At 45.3% G+C, this 16,325-nt stretch overlaps 1 protein-coding gene across 4 annotated transcripts in view; it reads right to left on the bottom strand.

Annotated features, from left to right (window-relative positions):
• Window positions 1–16,325, bottom strand: part of MYO19 (myosin XIX) — a 270,205-nt gene that overhangs the window by 227,197 nt on the left and 26,683 nt on the right. Inside the window, exon 2 of one of the 4 annotated variants that reach the window (XM_069226541.1) lies at window positions 13,453–13,478. The exons of the other annotated variants lie outside the window; for them this stretch is intronic. The gene's annotated coding sequence lies outside the window, so the exon portion shown is untranslated. The remainder of the gene's footprint in view (window positions 1–13,452; window positions 13,479–16,325) is intronic. 4 annotated transcript variants of the gene reach the window in all.

Genomic DNA, 16,325 nt, shown 5'->3' on the forward strand with positions numbered 1-16,325 from the left:
TGTCTCACTGGGATCCTGCCAGCCAGGGCCCAGTGCTCATAGTGAAAACCCTATGTTTTCAGTATGTTTGTTATGTGTCACTGGGACCCTGCTAGTCAGGACCCCAGTGCTCATAAGTTTGTGGCCTATATGTATGTGTTCCCTGTGTGGTGCCCAACTGTCTCACTGAGGCTCTGCTAATCAGAACCTCAGTGGTTATGCTCTCTCATTTGTTTCCAAATTGTCACTAACAGGCTAGTGACTATTTTTTACCATTTTACATTGGCTTACTGGAACACCCTTATAATTCCCTAGTATATGGTACTGAGGTACCCAGGGTATTGGGGTTCCAGGAGATCCCTATGGGCTGCAGCATTTCTTTTGCCACCCATAGGGAGCTCTGACAATTCTTACACAGGCCTGCCACTGCAGCCTGAGTGAAATAACGTCCACGTTATTTCACAGCCATTTTACACTGCACTTAAGTAACTTATAAGTCACCTATATGTCTAACCTTTACCTGGTAAAGGTTAGGTGCAAAGTTACTTAGTGTGAGGGCACCCTGGCACTAGCCAAGGTGCCCCCACATTGTTCAGAGCCAATTCCCTGAACTTTGTGAGTGCGGGGACACCATTACACGCGTGCACTACATATAGGTCACTACCTATATGTAGCTTCACAATGGTAACTCCGAATATGGCCATGTAACATGTCTATGATCATGGAATTGCCCCCTCTATGCCATCCTGGCATAGTTGGCACAATCCCATGATCCCAGTGGTCTGTAGCACAGACCCTGGTACTGCCAAACTGCCCTTCCTAGGGTTTCACTGCAGCTGCTGCTGCTGCCAACCCCTCAGACAGGCATCTGCCCTCCTGGGGTCCAGCCAGGCCTGGCCCAGGATGGCAGAACAAAGAACTTCCTCTGAGAGAGGGTGTGACACCCTCTCCCTTTGGAAAATGGTGTGAAGGCAGGGGAGGAGTAGCCTCCACCAGCCTCTGGAAATGCTTTGTTGGGCACAGATGTGCCCAATTCTGCATAAGCCAGTCTACACCGGTTCAGGGGACCCCTTAGCCCTGCTCTGGCGCGAAACTGGACAAAGGAAAGGGGAGTGACCACTCCCCTGACCTGCACCTCCCCTGGGAGGTGTCCAGAGCTCCTCCAGTGTGCTCCAGACCTCTGCCATCTTGGAAACAGAGGTGCTGCTGGCACACTGGACTGCTCTGAGTGGCCAGTGCCACCAGGTGACATCAGAGACTCCTTGTGATAGGCTCCTTCAGGTGTTGCTAGCCTATCCTCTCTCCTAGGTAGCCAAACCCTCTTTTCTGGCTATTTAGGGTCTCTGTCTCTGGGGAAACTTTAGATAACGAATGCAAGAGCTCATCCGAGTTCCTCTGCATCTCTCTCTTCACCTTCTGATAAGGAATCGACTGCTGACCGCGCTGGAAGCCTGCAAACCTGCAACATAGCAGCAAAGACGACTACTGCAACTCTGTAACGCTGATCCTGCCGCCTTCTCGACTGTTTTCCTGCTTGTGCATGCTGTGGGGGTAGTCTGCCTCCTCTCTGCACCAGAAGCTCCGAAGAAATCTCCCGTGGGTCGACGGAATCTTCCCCCTGCAACCGCAGGCACCAAAAAGCTGCATTACCGGTCCCTTGGGTCTCCTCTCAGCACGACGAGCGAGGTCCCTCGAATCCAGCGACTCTGTCCAAGTGACCCCCACAGTCCAGTGACTCTTCAGTCCAAGTTTGGTGGAGGTAAGTCCTTGCCTCACCTCGCTGGGCTGCATTGCTGGGAACCGCGACTTTTGCAGCTACTCCGGCCCCTGTGCACTTCCGGCGGAAATCCTTTGTGCACAGCCAAGCCTGGGTCCACGGCACTCTAACCTGCATTGCACGACTTTCTAAGTTGGTCTCCGGCGACGTGGGACTCCTTTGTGCAACTTCGGCGAGCACCGTTTCACGCATCCTCGTAGTGCCTGTTTCTGGCACTTCTCCGGGTGCTACCTGCTTCAGAGAGGGCTCCTTGTCTTGCTCGACGTCCCCTCTCTCTGCTGGTCCAATTTGCGACCTCCTGGTCCCTCCTGGGTCTCAGCAGCGTCCAAAAACGCTAACCGCACGATTTGCAGCTAGCAAGGCTTGTTGGCGTTCTTTCGGCGGGAAAACACTTCTGCACGACTCTCCACGGCGAGAGGGATCCGTCCACCAAAGGGGAAGTCTCTAGCCCTTTTCGTTCCTGCAGAAACCTCAGCTTCTTCTGTCCAGTAGAAGCTTCTTTGCACCCGCAGCTGGCATTTCCTGGGCATTTGCCCATCTCCGACTTGCTTGTGACTTTTGGACTTGGTCCCCTTGTTCCACAGGTACCCTAGATTGGAAATCCACAGTTGTTGCATTGTTGGTTTGTGTCTTTCCTGCATTATTCCTCTAACACAACTTCTTTGTCCTTAGGGGAACTTTAGTGCACTTTGCACTCACTTTTCAGGGTCTTGGGGAGGGTTATTTTTCTAACTCTCACTATTTTCTAATAGTCCCAGCGACCCTCTACAAGGTCACATAGGTTTGGGGTCCATTCGTGGTTTGCATTCCACTTTTGGAGTATATGGTTTGTGTTGCCCCTATCCCTATGTTTCCCCGTTGCATCCTATTGTAACTATACATTGTTTGCACTGTTTTCTAAGACTATACTGTATATTTTTGCTATTGTGTATATATATCTTGTGTATATTTCCTATCCTCTCACTGAGGGTACACTCTAAGATACTTTGGCATATTGTCATAAAAATAAAGTACCTTTATTTTTAGTATAACTGTGTATTGTGTTTTCTTATGATATTGTGCATATGACACTAAGTGGTACTGTAGTAGCTTCACACGTCTCCTAGTTCAGCCTAAGCTGCTCTGCTAAGCTACCATTATCTATCAGCCTAAGCTGCTAGACACCCTATACACTAATAAGGGATAACTGGGCCTGGTGCAAGATGCAAGTACCCCTTGGTACTCACTACAAGCCAGTCCAGCCTCCTACACCATGTGCCACTCAACCTTTTGGAAAGTTTGGTACCATACACAAACATATTTGTATTTATATATTTTGAAGTGAAATAGAGTATTGGGTGGGATTTTTTATAAATTGTGGAAAATATATACGTTTTATGGTAGTGCAGGTCACAGAAATAGCTCTGCAGCCAGCAGAACGTCTGAAAGGCAGGTGTGGCTGGGGTACAATCAGCCTTTAGAGAAGGCCAGTGCTCCCAAGAAAACGAAGTTTTGGTTTCTTGAAAACCAGTGTTCTGGGTATACTTTTAACGCCAGTGGGACTATTGGCCAATCAAAGGTGCTGTTACTGGGCAGTGAATGCAACCCAGGCTGGTGAGTTTGCCTGTAATAAGAGGCTGCTTGCCACAGGACTGCGAGATACTATGTAAGGGTTGGTTAGAACGGTGCCAGACTGCACAAACTGCATATTTCCCAAAGAAGGCTGTGTTCCCGCCCCCTGGCGCGAGCTAGCACTTGCTACTTGGGACATCGCTGCCTCCAAGTCTGACCTATTAATCACGAGTGGGAGCGGGGAAGAGGAGAAGCCAAGCCATTTTTCAATATAAGTGCACGAAAGTTGCAGGAAACAAAGTAGCTGAGAAAACGTGGAAAATGTGCAGCAAAGATCGGAAGGCAAGCAGTTAGGTATTAGTACAAAAATAAATAAATGTGAGCTGTCCAAATAATCCGGCAACATACTGTATTCTGTCCAGAAAGACATATGTCAGAAGACTGCAGAAAGCCCATAATCGGCCCGCCGCGGCCTGGATCAGCCAGTCTCCTTGAAAGTCGCAGACAGAGGTCACGCACGCTGCTCATACAAATACACCTACATAGCTAGTGGAAACAGGTTCGACTAGTAAAAGAACACCAAAGGTTGCATTCCACAAATAATTTTGCTGCCAAACAAGTGAGCTGCAATTTCCAGCAGTTTTTAGGTCCGGTGAGAGACCGCTTGAACTGTATCAAAGCTCGTGTAATACCGAAATAATAAATAATTAGATGAAACCAAGCACTGCCAAAGCCAGCAGAGCCGGAAGGGAGGGAGTGGGGCTAAATTATCGTAGTTTATGTTACAAAATAGAATGGAAAAAAAACCAGAACATTTCCGAGCATTGTGAAGAAACAAAAATAAATCGCCACATAGCCAAGCACTCAAACAGCAGGCAGTTACAATGTAACTTAAACGCTTTATAATATTGATTTAAAAAAGGAGGGCAAGCAGAATTAGTAGCCAGCTTTTACATTTAATATAAAAAAATGAATCAAACCGAAGCACATTTTAAAGCACACTTCAACCCACACTTGAAACTAAAGTGAAAGAGCTACTTTAAGCGGATGTGAAAAATGAGCAGAGGCTTTGTGTCGTCACTCAGAGCAGGGAGATACTTGGAAAAGTGGGATAACCAACTGCCCCACGCTGTTGCTGTTGCTGTTGTGGGTAGAATCAAAATGTAAATGATAACTTAACAAGCCGGTGGTTGAAGCCTGTTGACCAAAACCCACTCTATGTGCGTATGTTAAACTTGAGTTTTTTTGGTGAAAACCAATGGTTTGGGGAGGCGGTCTCAAGCGACTGACCTTAAAATTGATCAATGCGGTCAGACATTTTGCACTGGTGATTGACTGGAAAAGTGTCAATTTCCATGATCGCACTATTAATCTCACCTCCCACTAATAGGTCTGGCCTGACACAAGTGTCCACCCCGAGCAGCATGCAAATCTCCCCATGCGGCACCCCTCCCTCCAGGTGTTGCCCTCTAAATGAATCAATTAATATATATGCATCACCAAATACCTTGCATTTTGGAGCACAGGAGTTTTGTTGTTTAACAGTCTCAGTGGGTGCAGAGGCACGAGTCTTTGTTTTACAGCCAGCTTCCTTGTCACTGTACACTGCACACCAGGTGCCCAAGAGAGCTGTATGGCTGAAGCCATGCCTTGAACTGTACCTGGGAGCACCATGCTCATGCTCCTCGTAGCGCTTTCCATCATCCGACCCTGGACCAGACGGTAAAAGCGCACACAGGACTTCCCGCTAGACCATGAGGATTGTGTCCACCTTCCTGTCGTCCAACCACAGCCTGGATTGAGGGACAGAGTGCTCAAGATGGCTGCACGACGGCTGGCTACTCCCTTTCCCCTGGCGCAGCAGAAGGCCAGTAGTAACTAGGACATCTTTGAATCGTACTCTCTCATCAACTAACTTTGTGAAATACATTTTGTAGGTTTGCTAGAAAGGCTGGCATTTTTTTGTGGTATTTGGTCATACTGACCTTATTTGTTTTTATAAAAGTACTTTTTGACTTTATTAAAATTAAATAACTTCAAAAACTGAAAAAGTGGAAAGCATAATGTATATTAATAGTTATTAATTATAGTACCTAAGCGTTAGGATTAGCCAGTTTCTAAAACTGTTCCAATTATATCAACTATATAAATATCAACATGGGCAGATTGTCATCTGCTCAGGGGGCAAATACGGGAGCCCCAGAATTTCAGCTATCTCGAGATATGTTTTGCATTAGCCTTTTCTGGGGGCGGATTACTACCCAGACTTGAAAATATCAGCCTACAGACAAAACATGGACTTTAGTCAATACATATCTTATTTTAGGCTAGATAGTTTTAAGTCAGCACCTTAGTTTACAGAGCTGAAATGTAGAACCTACCTTAACTACGGGAAATGATGTGTGCTGCCATGAAATGAGCGTGACCCAGAAAAAAACGATAACCCAGAGGCTGAAACTAAATACCCTGGACCCCACTGTGCTTCTGCAACTAACGATTATTCTTATTTGCAAATCTGTGTACCTCATTCACAGTTTCATAGCACGTTTGCTGTCTCCTATGTGCCTCTTCCAAAGCGGACAGCCTACATAACCCTGCCTCCTTATTTGCACTTTCATTTCTCCTTTTTCCCCTTCATGTTCTATGTCTATTGGGTATCTCAGACTGTCCCCCTCAGACTGGCCTCCTACTGGCCTAGCTCACTAAACGGACGTCTGCCTTCAATGTCTTAACACATGAAAACATTTGTACATGCCAGTGTTTGCAATCATTCACGTATTAAAGACAGAAATTTCCTGATGGCTGGTGTCATGAGTGATCACCGGGGAAGGTTGAGGATGAGTCTAGCTATGGCGTTTTGTATGGTCTGAAGTCTTTGTAGGAGTTGAGAGGCGATTCCTATGTAGAGGGTGTTCCCGCAATCTAGTCGAGGGGTGATGAGGGCCTGTGTCATGGTTACATTTTTGTGCAGGGGTATCCACTTGAAGATCGTACGTAGCATGCACAGATTAATTAGCTGCGTCTCCTCTACCTCACAGATGGCGCTCAGCTTGGTGTTGGAGGCATCCAGGTTGCCCACTTCCTGTTGAGGTTAAGTGGAAGCAAGATACTAACTTAACGTGGGTTCAGAACCAGTGGATTCTCATATCACTGTTGTGTAAATATATTTATTTTCACTTACTCCTACCTTGTGAGTCACACTAGCAGAGAGGGATAGGGCCCTAAAGAATGCTTATACATCTCTTTTCTGAAGGTACTTCTTAGACAGAAATATGTTGAACTCCCGCACCTAGTCGAATTAATCACAGCTTTCATTTTATTCTCTACCATCTGGGACAAGAATACCATCTAGAGTCCACCAGGAGATAGTTTTAACAGCTCTGTGTTTCCCCTCTGTAAGTCTCATGTCTAGTTTGATTATTTTTTTGCATTGGTGCAACACCATCATCCACAGCAAACAAAGTGAAAGAAGAATTCGCTGATATCGCTCCGCTTTAATTTTTAATTAGGCCCGGGGGGTATATCTCTGCCCCTCAGCACTGATCGATACGCAAAAGGAAGACTATGTCCCCTTTTCAGTGCTGTATCTCCCTAGTGGATCCCAGCATGATTGCACTGAGATCGCCACCACAAAGAAGCGATCCACCCCCTAGACACCAGGTATATTTTGTTGTAGGAGAGACTGGGCAGGGGTCTGTGCTTGCCCTGGAGGAAATTAGTTTTTCTTTCTCCTGGTGGATGGTTGTGAGTGTTTATCCCCAATCTCACAGGGGTGGGAGGGAACTGCCACTTCAATGTTTTTAGAAAGGAGCATACCCCTAGGCATGGACGTGTTCTCCATTGAGCAAATGAATGCGCACTAGGCACCAGAGAATTGCTCACTTTGCTGTCTTTGTTGGGTGGGTAGTGGGGGGGAGGCACTATCCCTTTGCACAAGACTTTCTGCACCCTGGATGCCGGATACATGGTGTTTACCTCCAGTCTAAACCCACCCCCAGGGAGAATCCAAACAAAAAAGTATGGGTGGGTGTGGCACGCCCATGAATTAGGCTGCGTCTCCACCCCAGAATAGGCCCAACAGTCTTGCTGCCCCTTTGTCCCGTCCTCTCACTGGGCCAGACTGAAGGAGTTTACCCTCAATATGTCCCCGCCAGGGAGGGACAGAGAGCACACTGGACACCAGGGAAAAAAGGCCACAAAAAGTGGGGTTGGGACAGCCCACACAGCATCGGGCTGTTCTCCCACCTCAGAAAGGATCCAACAGACTTTCTGTCTTCCCAGGGGCAGACTGAAGTAGTTAATCCACAATCTGTATCCCAGGTGTATAGAAAGCCCATTAGACCCAAGGGAAAATGGTCAAAAACAAAAACTGGTGGAATAAGGAAAAACTCGTATAGTCATCGAACGCCAGAACAGGTTGACAAGACTGCAGGGTTTTTGTTTTATTGAAAAAATGAGGGGAGTGGGTCAGCTGCCCTAGCATTTGGCCTATGCCTCCACCCCAAAGCCACAACAGTCTTTCTGCCCACTTGGGGCACAAAGCAATCCCAATCCACTTGGCAAGCAAGAGGAAATTTGCCACCACCCAGAGAAACATACTAAATCCAGAATTTTCAGAAAACTAAATACCCAAGGGAGTCTACGGCATGCTCAATGAAGCCTAGGATCATAGTGCCCAACAACTTCAAGGAGCTTTACGGTCTGCCAATGGCACAGCTATTCCCAGGTACCCAGTTCCTAAAAGTGATAGGGATACTCTGTTCTCTGTAATACCAGGGGTCTACAGTTCCCACACGTATCCAGGATCATTAGTGTCCATACCTTTGGTACAAGGTCCACAAACATTCCATAGGTCCCTGTGTCTAACTTGCCAGGGACTGACATTGCTCAACTCTTCTGAGGAACATTAGTGTCCAACACTGCAGACGGCATCCAGTAGCCAACACTGCCAAGGACCTCCAAGAAACCACCCATGCCAACAGTCACCGGTGCACAGAAATGCCCAGGTTCTTCAGTGTCCATCAGTGCCAAGGGTCCTCAGTGCTAAGGGTCCCCATGATCTCACCCCATTCTAAAACTATGCCAAGAAGTAACAACTCCCAGATGTGATGGAGATCCCATTTACCCCTTTTATGCAGGGTCCAACCTTAAAAAAAAATATTCTATAGGCCCCAGTGTCCACCATGCCACTGGTCCATGCCGCTCAACTGTGTAGAGAGTTTCCCACTGCACAATTTTACTAAGCTCCACGATCGCAAGAACAGCCATGGACCAGTTCTGCCAAAATATGCCAAAGCTCCCAAGTTTTTATCACAATAGGTGTCCCTGGTTTCCTACCATGTCAGAAGTCTCCAGTGTTTAAAGTTGCCCAGGATCACTGGTGCCCAAACACCCCAGAAGTATATGCTCTGAAACTGTACCATGGGTCAGCTTTCAAAGGAACAATTCCCAACTATGCAGGGGACCCCCATGCCCAACACTGGAGAGGTTATCCAGTACCAAACATGTAGTGGGTACACAGGGGCCAACAGTTTTAAGAAAACCAACACTGACCAGAATCCACAGAGGTCAACAATGACAAACTGCGGTGCCAAGGGTCTCTGTGAGCCAGGCATGGCAAAACAACAACAGAGGTCCAATAACCCAGTGCCCCAGTATACTACGGGCCTACTGTGCTCAGCCATGGTAGGTGGTCATAGGTTCAGACATTACGCTCAGCCAGTGCTTAATTTGAGCCAGTGGTTTCCAGTGCTTGGCCCCACACTTAAATGTCAACACCAGCACTTATGACAGTATGCCACATGTTGGCAGTCTATCTGATTTAGAGATGAGGATAACAACAGTTGTTTATTTATTTAATGTACAATAAAAATAACTAATACCTGCCGCCCAAGCATTTCTTATAGCTTTAGTGTCCTGAAATAGTCTGAATTTGCACATTTGTCAGAGTGTGATGGTTAGTTAGTATTTATGTTTGTACTGTCTTAGGCAGCGCTGGCGGGGGCAACGGGTGGAGCAAGCCCTGCTCTTTTATTTTTATGTTTACAAATTAAGCACTGCGCTCAGCTGTATGGTGGGTGCCTAGTGCTCAACTGTGCTGAAGTCTTTGATGCCCAATTATGCTGAGGGATACTGATACTCAAAATTGCAAGGGGTACCAGTACCCAAATGTATGGCGACCACTCATGGCAAAGACGTGAGTGGTCAACATCAGTGTCCATCTTTTTCCGTTATCAGCAATGCAAAGGGTACCCAGGCCTAAAGGTTCCCCACAGGCTACCCGTCTCAAAACTGTGCCAGGTCACCAGTTATCAACTGAGGTAGAAGTCCTAAGTTTGCAAACTTATTAGGGGTGGCCTCAGTGCCCAACCGTGGCTTAGTCCTCATCACACACACCAAAGGTCTCTGTGCCTACCTAGTTCAAGTGGTATGACTTGATCCATTCTGCCTGTCATTTTATTAAATGAGAGGTAGAAAGGTCCATTCAGAAATTAGAAGCAGTCCATTCTACTCCGGGATTCGATGCAAACACTGTATTTACATTTTAAATCTAGCACTGTGCTGCAGTTTTTCAGTGTTCGCGATTTTTCTACACAGAGCGGGTACGAACATCTGTAACCATTATTTTTCAGTATACGAACCGGTACATACAAGTGTTATACCAAAGAACATTCTTATAATAACAAAAGTGTGGGTATGAAAACCACTTATTTAGCGCCTGAACAAGCGTCTCTTCTACACTTTATTAAAAAAAAAAAAAGAAGAATGAAATAAGGAGGGTATAGATTGCATGACCTGACTACATCTTAATTCCCTAGATGAGATCACCATCGCGACAATCCCCTCTGTAAGGAAGAAGACATGGGTAGTTTTAAATGATAAAATTGCATGAACGTATCAGCACGCAATGAGGATACAGATTATAGCTACTACAAAGATGTGTATGTTTTGCAAAGCCGAAAATGAGGGTAGAAATGGCCACACCCTGAAACCTCCCATTCGAATTAGTCCTGGACGACCTTGTTATAATTTGTCATTAACGTACACACATTAACCCCTACGGTGCCTTGGACGAGGTGATCTCGTCCTGCACCCAGGAACTGGGGGGAGCGCTAGCGCTCCCCCCATGGGCTCGCCCCCCGGTGGTGTATGGAAGGGGAAGCCCTTCCCCTTCGACCCCTCCGTGACATCAGCGCGCATCGCATGCTGACAATCACAGAGGGCCTCCTCCAGCTTCCAGCGCGATCGAAAGAGAGTCGCTCCCCTTGGGGGTAAATTTATTTTATGAGGCCAATCTGCCCCCAAGGGGGACAGAACGATTAGACACCAGGGAGTTTTTTTTATTTTTTTACATGAATTTCACGCAAGGGAAGCAACCCCTTAGGCAAGGGTCGCTCCCCTGGGGGGCACATTTATTTTAGGCCATTTCTGCCCCCCCTGGGGGCAGATCGGCCTATTGTTATTAGGCTGATCTGCCCCCCGGGGAGGCAGAAACCTCTAGGCGCCAGGGCAAATTTCTTTTTTTGTGTTTTTTTTTTGTTTTTTTTGTTTTTTAGAGATGGGGAGTGACCCATTAGGCAAGGGTCGCTCCCCTGGGTGGAAAATTGTATTTAGACCATTTCTGCCCCTGGGGGGCAGATCGGACGATTTTAGGTCAATCTGCCCCCAAGGGGGCAGAAAGCACTAGGCACCGGGGATTTTTTTTTTGCCCCAATGTCGCGCAAGGGGAGCGACCCCCGTAGGCAATAGTCGCTCGGGGGGGGGGGATTTGTAATTTAGGTCATTTCTGCCCCCCAGGGGCGCACTGAGCTAGAGGCCAAAATCCACAGGTAAGCACTTTGTAAAAAAACACCACTGTTTTCTGTGTAAAATGTGATGTGTCTACGTTGTGTTTTGGGGCATTTCCTGTAGCCGGTGCTAGGCCGACCCACACAAGTGAGGTATCATTTTTATCGGGAGACTTGGGGGAACATAGAATAGCAAAACAAGTGTTATTGCCCCTTGTCTTTCTCTACATTTTTTCCTTCCAAATATAAGAGAGTGTGTAAAAAAGACGTCTATTTGAGAAATGCCCTGTAATTCACATGCTAGTATGGGCACCCCAGAATTCAGAGATGTGCAAATAACCACTGCTCCCCAACCTTATCTTGTGCCCATTTTGGAAATACAAAGGTTTTCTTGATAGCTATTTTTCACTCTTTATATTTCAGCAAATGAATTGCTGTATACCCGGTATAGAATGAAAACCCACTGCAGGGTGAAGCTCATTTATTGGCTCTAGGTACCTAGGGTTCTTGATGAACCTACAAGCCCTATATATCCCCGCAACCAGAAGAGTCTAGCAGACGTAACGGTATATTGCTTTCAAAAATCTGACATTGCAGGAAAAAGTTACAGAGTAAAACGTAGAGAAAAATTGCTGTTTTTTTCACCTCAATTTCAATATATATTTTTTTCAGTTGTTATTTCTGTAGGAAACCCTTGTAGGATCTACACAAGTTACCCCTTGCTGAATTCAGAATCTTGTCTACTTTTCAGAAATATTTAGGTGTCTAGGATCCAGCATTGGATTCACGCCCATTCCTGTCAATGACTGGAAGGAGGCTGAAAGCACAAAAAATCATAAAAATGGGGATGTCCCAGTAAAATGCCAAATTTGTGTTGAAAAATTGGGTTTTCTGGTTCAAGTCTGCCTGTTCCTGAAAGCTGGGAAGCTGGTGATTTTAGCACTGCAAACCCTTTGTTGATGCCATTTTCAGGGAAAAAACCACAAGCCTTCTTCTGCAGCCACTTTTTCTCATTTTTTTTTTTTTTAAAAACGAGATTTTCACTGTATTTTGGCTAATTTCTTGGCCTCCTTCAGGGGAACCCACAAAGTCTGGGTACCTCTAGAATCCCTAGGATGTTGGAAAAAAAAGGACGCAAATTTGGCTTGGCTAGCTTATGTGGACAAAATGTTATGAGGGCTTAAGCGCAAACTGCCCCAAATAGCCAAAAAAAGGCCTGGCACAGGAGGGGGAAAAGGCCTGGCAGCGAAGGGGTTAAAAAGAAATACATAAACAAACAATTTTGACACAGTATGGCTGAGGTCGATTCCTACACAAGCCTTTACAGAAGTAATTAAACATTTACTATCAGCTGGCATTGGTTAAGAAACCAACATTCCCTTTATTTCCGCTGTTTTTCTTTCAGAGGACACATCAAAACTAAACTTTCGAGCTTTGGCTGTCTTGATAATCCATGTAGGGTAAGATCATTGGGACATGAAATATGTTTTTCTAGTTAGCATACACTGGACACGCAATTATTTTTCACCTTCTAACACCAATCTTTTTCACGTTTAATTTAATTTAAAAAGTGCACTATTTTTTTCGCAGCTCAACCTACATTTCTTCTTTAGGTCTCCCTTGACACCGCACCAAATCGACCATATATAACCACCTGGGCTTTAAGAATTGCTAAATATTGTTAGAATAAATAATTACTCTAAACTAAACAGCAGGTGGTATTTGCACTAGAGGTTCCCTTATAGTGTCTGACTAAATTTTCTTGAAGCCTTAAGACAGGAGGAGGTTGTTTAAGCCACTGTACGTCCTCCCAGGTTATAAAATCAAGTATGGTAGTACTTGAGGACTACAGACTATTGCCCAGAATGGGTCAACAATTAAAGTTCCACACTGGAGTGTGAAAGGACCACTGTCCTAACCGAACACAACGGAAGCTTTTCCTTATGGAAGAGGAAGCCTCACACACTTATTAGTGTCATGCATCTTCATCGACTACCTCTTGCCATCCTGGTAGGACTGGGTCATCAGAGTGGACTAAACCTCCTGATGGACTTAGACATGAGGGTGTTCTTAGATAAAAACTAATGGCCAGAAAAGGGGATCCAAATTCACTAAAATACCTTGCGGACAACCAGTGTATCACCTTTAATAGTGGTGTCCACAGGTATATCTAAAAACAGGGTGAGCAGTACTGCTGAGAAGAATGGCTCAGTTCATCTCAATTAGTTGATATGTTTCTGCTCTCACAAAGAGCCTATGCAGGTCAGGGGCATTCTTCAGGGCTGAGAATCCCTCTCTGGATACAACGTACTAATGCCAGAAAATAATTCATCAGTTATCAAATCACTCAAGTCCTACCTGAGTGATAATACTGGTACAATAACCTGTAAAAAAATAAGACAATTATTGCTTTAAAAAACTTCCTTTTCAAGTTCATATTTTACACAAATTTGTGATCATGCAAGTGTAAAGTCACTGCAAATCAGCACGTGCTGGGGTGAAATATCAAAAACACAGAAAAAACATGCATTACTGTCTACACCATGATAGTATCTGGTACAAAAACCTATAACTGAACATAGGAGCACTATCAGATGCAGATAGGAACGTATGTATATGGCACAATGTTTGACTCGTTTTGGAAAACTCAATAAAAATATGTAAAAAAAAAAAAATCAGATGCAGACAGGATTCAACCAGACTCACTAATCACTATATCGAAAGGAGCCATACTGCAGATGAGATGGAATGGGTTGTGACTGAGAAATCATCACAGACACGGAGGGACATGACACAATCACTCCTGATTTTTTTTTAACAAAGATGGATATTGAGGCTCCATACAGACCTATATGGTCTGAATAATGAGATACCTTTGGGTGCTAGGTGTTTCCGATTAGGAAGGGCACATTGCCCTCAGAGCTAGATCTAGACAAAGACCTGTCTGATACGGAAGGACACATTGCCCAGAGACAGGTACCAAGTTTCCAGAAGCACACTTTTCAAGCGTATCCAATTTAATTATTTGCACCACACCTATCTCACACCACAGAAGTTGCATGGCATGCTACCTGCAACTCCAGATGGATGCCACTTTCTATTATATGGTCTGTCTTGCCTGGAGATAGTGGAGTTCTGGGGCAAGACAATGGACCATATTACTGGGCTCACAGATTTGCATAAGCTTCTTACTCCTAAAACATGCCTTTTACATTTATTGTCTAGAACCAAACAGGATAAGAGAACAAGTAGGTTTATATAGTTAGCCACAATTGTAACAAAGAGAGCTACAGTGATAAAATGAAAATCTGCTTAAGCCCCCAACATTAACAAATAGCATCTGAGGGAACCAAATGAGCCCTAGCTGAAGATAGTGCATCCTAACTCATTAGATACAGGGAAGGTAAAACACTAGACATATCCGATTGGGATCTAATCCTGGAGAAACGTAAGCCAAAATCAGATGAGTTACCTCTATGAAATCAGCACCTTAACTGCATGATGAACTATTACTAACTGGACTGTTTGGATTCTCACTCCTTACTGATGACTGTATCATGTCCCAGTCAGGTACATCACCATGTTGTAGCCACTTATTAAATCAAATTTGTGCCCCTTCACTGCATGACACCTATTATGATGTGTTTTCCTTTTTGCAGATTTTTTTTTTCTCTCTGCTTGTCTTAATTTATAATGCTTTACACTCAAAATGACACAGTTGTACTACATCAAATAAGCAACTACATCAGTAAAACCAAATAATTGAACAAGTTACTTACCTTCAGTAATGCTTTTTCTAGTAGACGTCGGCTCAGCAAGTGGAGTTCAGAGCCGGACCTAGAAGCAAAGTGACAAGTGGGTTTAGCCACAGAACACTTCTTTTAGTGCTTTGTCGACTTAACCAACTTCGACAATGAGGTCTTGGAACAGAAAGGCTCTTGTCTGTGGGAACAGCTCCAGAAACAGCAGCAAGATTTTCCACGCCAATGGTGTAGAACCTTCTTTTGCCACACTGCCGGGAGCTTCAATGCCCACTCGCAAATCACCTTCGAGTGCACTGACTTGCACTCGTCATAGGTACTGGGGTTGTGCCCTGACCCTCCTAAGCACAAGAGACAGACCAAGTGGGGACTGGACACATACATCTGCCTGTAACAATGCCCGCAAGGTTTGAACCCTGAAGGTTTTTCCAGGTACATGTCTCTAGCACACTGGGAGGGCAAGCTAAAAGATTTCAACAAAAAGTCAAAAAAGGTTTGTCAAAAATGACGAAGGTAGCTGGAGCAGAAGGAAAGGAACTGATGTCAATGTGTGCGGGTGGAACTTATATGGGCACTGCATTGTCACTTCTGACACAGATGATAATAATGCAAAACTGAATGAGGCCACCTACTGGCATGCAGAGATAATGCTAAAGATTTTCTGGATCCAGCCAGTGATGGTGGCTTTGCATGGTAGACCCAGTATTTTGGCACATGGCAGCGCTACCAGGTGAAGCAATGTTGCTCATTAGTTGAAAGCCTTGGCACAGTTCACTATGGTAACCGCTCATGGAGACAAGAGACCCCGTCACAAAATGGATCAACACACTGCCAGTCAGCTTTCTCTAGGTGTTCCTAAAGCAGGAAGCATGTTGGCCCTCTCCTTCTGGACAGCCTCTCTTCCTGCAGGGCCAGGGACTCTCTCTCTTTCTCTCTAAATCTAATCTCTCACTCTCTTCTGTCTCTCTCTGAGCTGGGAGGCAGGCAGGCTTCCAGGCATTAGAGCCTCTGCTCCTCCAGGAAGCTGTGCAGACTGCAGGTGATGGTCCCTCAACTCTGGGAGACTGGCTGTCAAGCACACCCAAGCCCTGTTCACACAGCAGTGGAGCACTTTCTTCTATTGGTCATTAAGTACTTGGAATTGGAACCAAAAGGTTGGTTTAGATCCCACTATTAAAGTCTTTTACCAGAAAGGGATGCAGATACATCCAAGGCTTCAGAGCCAGTTTGATGTAGTTCTCTTTCAAATGTCATGTTCTGGCTGTAGCTTAGACACAGCTGTTTTGCAAGGTGACACCTCTTGGAACAGGTAGCAATGATGCTGGCTCCAAACACAAGTACCCAAAACAAGGGAACAACAAAGTGTGTGATCTCTGGACTTGGCTGTCATTGCCCTTCCTGAAGCAGTAATCAGGGACAGACAAAAAGGCAAGCCCTGCTGGAAACTTCCCCACATTTAACAACAAATTG

Source organism: Pleurodeles waltl, chromosome 3_2 (assembly GCF_031143425.1).
Source record: "Pleurodeles waltl isolate 20211129_DDA chromosome 3_2, aPleWal1.hap1.20221129, whole genome shotgun sequence".
Taxonomy (NCBI): domain Eukaryota; kingdom Metazoa; phylum Chordata; class Amphibia; order Caudata; family Salamandridae; genus Pleurodeles; species Pleurodeles waltl.